The sequence below is a fragment of the Tamandua tetradactyla genome, chromosome 26 (assembly GCF_023851605.1).
Source record: "Tamandua tetradactyla isolate mTamTet1 chromosome 26, mTamTet1.pri, whole genome shotgun sequence".
In the NCBI taxonomy this organism is placed as follows: domain Eukaryota; kingdom Metazoa; phylum Chordata; class Mammalia; order Pilosa; family Myrmecophagidae; genus Tamandua; species Tamandua tetradactyla.
The window spans coordinates 23,343,173-23,349,796 of record NC_135352.1 but is presented as its reverse complement, the minus strand read 5'-3'; the positions used below and the strand labels follow the sequence as shown (position 1 = coordinate 23,349,796).

At 36.7% G+C, this 6,624-nt stretch overlaps 2 pseudogenes; both read left to right on the top strand.

Annotated features, from left to right (window-relative positions):
• The first annotated feature begins 671 nt into the window (after nucleotides 1-671).
• LOC143669877 (acyl-protein thioesterase 1-like) lies at nucleotides 672-1,338 on the top strand (annotated as a pseudogene).
• Nucleotides 1,339-5,387: 4,049 nt separating this feature from the next.
• On the top strand, nucleotides 5,388-5,750 carry LOC143669631 (NHP2-like protein 1 pseudogene; annotated as a pseudogene).
• The last annotated feature ends 874 nt before the right edge of the window (nucleotides 5,751-6,624 follow it).

The following is a 6,624-nucleotide window of genomic DNA, read 5'->3' as shown; positions in this document are numbered from 1 at the left end:
TTTCAGTTAAGATGCTGCCCAACTCATTTAGGATGGGTTTTAGTCCTATTATTAGAGTCCTTTGTAAGCAGAAACTGAGACAGAGAGAAAGAGCAGAAGCAAGAGACTGAAATAAGCAGAAACCAGAAGACAACAGGGAGGCCAGGAGAGGCTGCCAGGTGCATTGTCATGTGACAGGGGAGCCACTACCAAGAATCCCCAGCAGCCAGCCACGGCACACACCATCTTTGGGAAGAAAGCGTCACCTCGACGATGCCTCGATTTGGACTTTCTTTTATTCTCAAAATCATGAACAGATAAATTCCCGTGGTTTAATCTGACCCATTTCATGGTATTTGCTTAAGCAGCCTGGGAAACTAAAACAGACAGAAAATCAGAGCACAGCTACTAATATTTCTGTGATTCCACTTTTCAACTTTCATGGTCGATAAAGGAATCAGCCTGCCATATTTTCATCAGATTCATCTTTCTCAAACCCCATGATATAGGCAATAGTAAGAGTATGGAAGTCTTGGTAATATTTACTTTACCTCTTTTACATATTCCCTGAAAAAGGAAGCGATACATAGGCTCTGTGAACAAGCACATTTGCAAATGGATGTGATTTAAGAAATTTCAATATTCTACTCTTTCTAGAATTAGAACATTATTAGCAAAAATACATTCAGGGAATGTGTGGCAGCAACACAAGCCCGCTGCCCGCCATCATCCGCAGCTTGCAAGGCCACAGCAAGTAGTTCTTTTTCCTCACGGATTGGGAAACACAGGGCATGGATGAGCAGAAGCATTGCAGGTACCAGAAGTTCACATATCAAATATATATGCCCGCATGCACCAGTTATGCCTGTTACGTTAAACATGGATAAGAGCATGCTTTCTTGGTTTGATATTGTTGGGCTTTCACCCGATTCACAGGAGAATGAGCCTGGAATCAGGCAGCAGAAACATCAAAATCCAAGAGGTGAAGAATGGAATTCCTTCTAACAGGATTATTTGGGGAGCACTTATCTTTAAATACTGCTTTTACTACACAGCAGAAACTGGCAGGTGTTGTACTCAGTTGCTGGCTTCCGTTTTGGGCTTCATATCCACAGAGTCCTATCAGTGGTGCTAATTAATAAAGATATGTCCATCCTCCAATGCCATGGGGATTGCAACCCTTTAGTTCCCCTAATGTTGGGTTCTCTTATTGCTGAAAAGTTAAGAACATTGGTAAATCCAGCCAATGTTACCTTCATAACCTGTGAGGGCTTGATGCACAGTTCATGTCACCAGGAAATGATGGATATCAAGCAATTCATTGATAAAGTCCTACCATCAGTTGAGTGACATCACTAAGAAGCCATAGGTAGAAGGACACCAGCAACCTCGTAGTAGACTAAAAACTTCTAAATGTGCCCAATCCTGAAACGTCTTGTTTGCAGTGTTAGAATGTTTTGCAAATGCATACCATTGATACAGATTAAATAATGTCCCCTTATGGGAAATGTACATTCTTTTAAATTTCTATACATGCATTTGTATAATGTGATCCCAGAGTGATACTAATAATAAAGTAGGTGAAGTAGCTGGCTTTTTCCCAAATGTAATTCAGAGAAATAATAAAATACTGCAACCAGAATATTTATTACATCATTTGGAAATCATTAGTATGCTTAATGAAAATTTGTTTAGGTATAATGAGCAGTTAAGGTATAAATGATTTAAGGGTGCTGTGACTTAGACTATGGATTTATTCCAAAATTATCTAGTCACTATACAATGGCTATATTTTTATATAAGTATTCATTTATACATAATAATTATAACATAATGAGATGGTACATTATTCCTAATAATAGGGATAATACTTTAAAGTGTTAATGAAAGTAATACTGTTGCTCTCCTCAATTAATGGCCCTTTTATTTGGGGAAACAGACTTTTTTTCCTATCACTTCCATTTAACATTCTTTTCTCCTCTCCAGAAAAAAACGTGTTCTTCTTTTATTATCCTTCAGAGGAGACCAAATATTGCTTCCTTGCCATAGACATCTGGTGTTAATAAATGCTGTAATTTGACATTGGAATCACAGACACACAGTATTTATTATGTATTTATACTTAATGAAACCAAGCATCACTTAAAACTTCTGCAGTGCTGTATCTTAGTCCAAATTTAGACTTATTTTATTAGAATCTTTAGTTCAGAGAACAGGAACATTTCTGTGATTTTAACTTTCTGTAATCAATTGGAAGAATGAGTGATTATGTTCTGAAATATTTAAGACTTGATCTTAAAAACTGTAATTTCTAAGATGATTTGGTCTAAGATGATTCTTCTTGTAGCATAGAGTCTAAGTTTACTTATTTTTAGAGTTTAAGTTTACTTATTTTGCACGTTTGAAACGAACTACCAAGGAAAATTAGAATCTTTCAGAAAATTGTGCTTTATTTTTATCTGCCAATGAACTTTGAAATTTTGACTTTAGTCAAATGAGCTTTTAAATTGTTTTTGTGCAAGCATAAGAGTAGCAATCTTTTGATTTTATATGGTCAGTATTTTCAGATTACTGGTAAAAATTATTCGAAAACAAATTTCTGGGTAATAAAGGTTAGTCAGAACTTGATACACATAGTATAATCACCACACTGTTTAATATTTAATTGAAGTGTACACTAGGTATTTTTGAATTGTTAATTTTGGGGCTGTATTTCAACTAATCAAAACAATGAAGTGATTGCATCTATGTAAATGCGTGCTAATTGATAATGGAAATAATTTGGCAATGTACAGTACAGAATGCTAAAAATTAAGTCATATGTTTGTGTCTGGATTTAAAATTTTTAAACAATGATTTACAAATGCATTGTCTTCTACTTTGAAGAATATAAACAGTTATATTAAGTTATATAAATCCACATCTTATTTATGGTAAGATATCTTATTCCATTGAAAAGTTTTGCTGTAGTGTGGGAAAATGTAAATCTTTTTCATGGTCTCTATCAATGTGACATAAAATTTAATTCTAAAAAAATACATATATATTTAGGGAGCAATGAACTGATTAGTTACCTGTGGGTAGAAGAGAGGATAACAATGATAATAAAACCTACATTATTGAAGAATTAGTTTATGATATGTTATTGCCTGACATACATCATTTTATCTAATTTAATAATAACACTGTGAATACTATTCTTATTATCTAAGTTTTATAGATGTTTAAAGAGAGAGATGGTGTGCCCAGGTAATAGTCTTACTGGGTAGAATAGTGAAACCATGATTTCAATCTAGTTGCAATTTCAGAGTCAGCCACCACTGGGTTCTGACTTTAAATTCCAGATACATAAAAATAAGCATGCATTATTGACATTTTGGTGGTGTTGCAGAATAATTCTAATGATGCCTGAACTTCTGTGTTATTGGAGTAAAATAGTCAATGGATGCTCAGCATATAAAATGCTAGAAAGGCTATAGAATATTTTCATAATTTTACATGCAAGTTTTTGGAGTCAATATTTTAAAATACACTGAGAATAGTGGGTCATTCTGTTTGGATTTCCCCTGAAGGAATCATTGTGTCAGAAAATAAGTTAGGATACATCTTGCTTCGAAGTAAACATGGTCCATTCTGTTTTTTTGTTTGTTTGCTTCTTGTCTTTTTTGATCCTTGTGTCTCTGTGTGTAAATATGTGCCATGCTAAAAGACCAAAGGGATCCCCAGAATGTGGCAAGATAATTGAGGTCCAACAAATGGGCAGAATCTTTTTACTATCTAATAACCCATAAACCTCTGAAGTAGTATAGGATAATGAATTCATAACTATGGTCCTTGACCAATCTTAAGATCAAAACCACTCTGATACAAGGTCTTAAATCAGAGTCAGGGATTGCCTCGAGAAAAATGTGATTTCTGAGATACTGGAGATAGAGCAGAGAAAGTGTTCACAAACACCTTTGACTCTGAATTCATTTTCTCCCCAAGAATGAGAAGCTGGCCACAGGTGCTGGGGTTAATCAAAACCCAGGAAAGTCCAACAGCTGCAAAGACATCTTTAAAATGATGTGAGAACTAGAATGATCAGTCTCTGTGTGGACAGGCAAAAATCGGGCTTTATAAATCCAGAACACCATACCTTGCACGGAGAATGGTGGCATCGCACACAAACTTGGGGATCTGGAAGCCAAACAGAAAATTTTTTTTTCTCTTAAAAATATTGCATCTGCTCCTGCTCTGTATGAAGAAAGTTCCTGTGCTCTTGGGTAAGTAAAGAACTGTACTTTGACCTTAAATGTGTATGGATGAAGTGCCTTCCTACCAATCTATAAAATATTTAAAGCACTGCCTGGGAATGAAACAAAAAAAAGTGGCCAAGTGTAAGAATGAAGATCTAGATTTAATAGTAATATCATTAGTATTTATAAAAAGCTACAATGAAAATGATGATATAATGTTGACACACTTTGTGTGTGTGTGTGCGTGTGTTTGCAGACAGAGAAACTGTGATGTCAGTTGTATGTTTGCCCAGGCAAAGCATACCAGAATCAAATACAGGTGACTACTTTGCATAAAAATTAGAGCATGGACAACATGCAAAATTTAGCACATATATCTAATCTTAAAGAATATCTATTATAGCGATCAATCAATAATTCATATGCATTAGAACAGATATTTTATATTAAACCCTATTAAGTTACAAATACATTGAGCTTTGTATATAATGATCAGAGACCCTATTTTTCTAATTAGTACTTTATACCTAGCGATAGAAACGAGGTAGTGGCTGAATGGCTGAGGATTAAATAGTAAATTAATTACTATGTTCTCAGGTGGCTCCATTTTCACACAGTTTCTCATAAAAGAGACAACTAACAAGCGAAATGTATTTACAGAATGCTGCACCATTCAAGCCTCAATTTCTAATGGCTACTTCCAATTAAGCTGCACTGGCCATTCAAGTGTATGGAAATTTGGGTTGGAGACCTGGTAGAGGAGAGGAAGTAAAGGAGATACTGAAGGCCACTGCTAGGCAGTCAGAAATAGTCAGACTGTGGGAAACTCTCCATGACAAGTAGCTCAGATTCACCAATAAATAGATTGACAGGACCACCTGTAGATTAAAAGAGATATTACAATTAGCAGCCAATTACAATACATAGGTCTTATCCAGATCTCCAAGAAACCTGGAAAACAAAGTTATGAAATTTATGAGACAACTAGGTTATTTCATGATATTAAGGGATTCCTTGACATTTATTTTTAGGTATGATAATGGAGTTGCAGTTATGCAAAAACTAAGAATCCTTATCTTTTAGAGATAATTACTGAAATCTTTATGTAATGATACATCTGGGATTTGCTTGAAAATAATATAGGAGAAATGCGATCGGGGAACTGCAGCCATGACCAGGGATGATGTCAATCTGAAAGTTTATCTCCTCGCTGATGCCCGCCTCAGCAAGGCACTTCTGGACCTCATTCAGCAGTCACGGAATTACAAGTAGCTTCTTAAAGGAGCCAATGAGGCCAACAAAACCCTCCACAGAGGCATCTCTGAATTCATCGTGATGGCTACAGGCGCTGAGCCCCTGCAGATCATCCTGCACATCCTGTGTGAGGACAAAAATGTGCCCTATGTGGTCTGTGCACTCCAAGCAGGCCTGTGGGGTCCCTGTCACTGCCTGCTCCGTCACTGACAAAGGAGGCTCACAGTTAAGCAGCAGATCCAGTACATTAGGCAGTGCACTGAGAGGCTCTTAGCATAAATCTGTGGCCTCTGCTACACTCTCCCAGCTGACTGCTCCCCCTAAGAAGTTTATCATGTATTGTCTGTAGAGGCATGTAGTGTTTTCAGCTACTTTTTTAAAACTCTTATATTGTATAGTATAACATATACACAAAGCAAAGAAATAAAAAAACAATAGTTTTCAAAGCACTCTTCAAAAAGTGATTATAGTACAGATCTCAGAGTTTGTCATGGGCTACGATACAATCCTCTCATATTTTTCCTTCTAGCTGCTCCAGAATACAGGAAGGCAAAGAGCCTAAACACTTTTTTATCATCACAATTGACTTTTTCTTCCTTCTTTTTTTTTGTGAACAAAAACATATATACAAAAAAGCTATAAATTTCAAAGCACACCGCCACAATTAATTGTACAACATATTTCAGACTTTGACATGGGTTGCAATGTCACATTTTTAGAGTTTTACTTCTGGCTGCTCTAAAATACTGGAGACTAAAAGAGATCAATTTAATGATTCAGCATTCGTATTCATTTGTTAAATCTTACCTTCAATGTATAATTCCACCATCACCTTTGATCCTTCCATCCCCCTCCCCGGGGCTCCTGGGCTACGGCAATTCTGAATTTTCCGTATTGGAAAGGTCTGTAACCAATATGGGGCCGGGGGATGGAACCATCCAATGGTCTGGAGAGGCTGGGCTAGGTTTCAGGACTTATTCAGACCTGGGACCGATCCGGAGGCTGGGTCCACCCCAGTGCCTGGAACCTGGTGGAATCCCATATATTACCCTAAGTGTTCTCCAGGACCAGCTGGAGTGGTCCTGGTTGGGGGCTGGCAGGCCACAATAGGTAGCAAGTTCTACCTTAAGCTTGTGTAATAGCAACCTCCAGA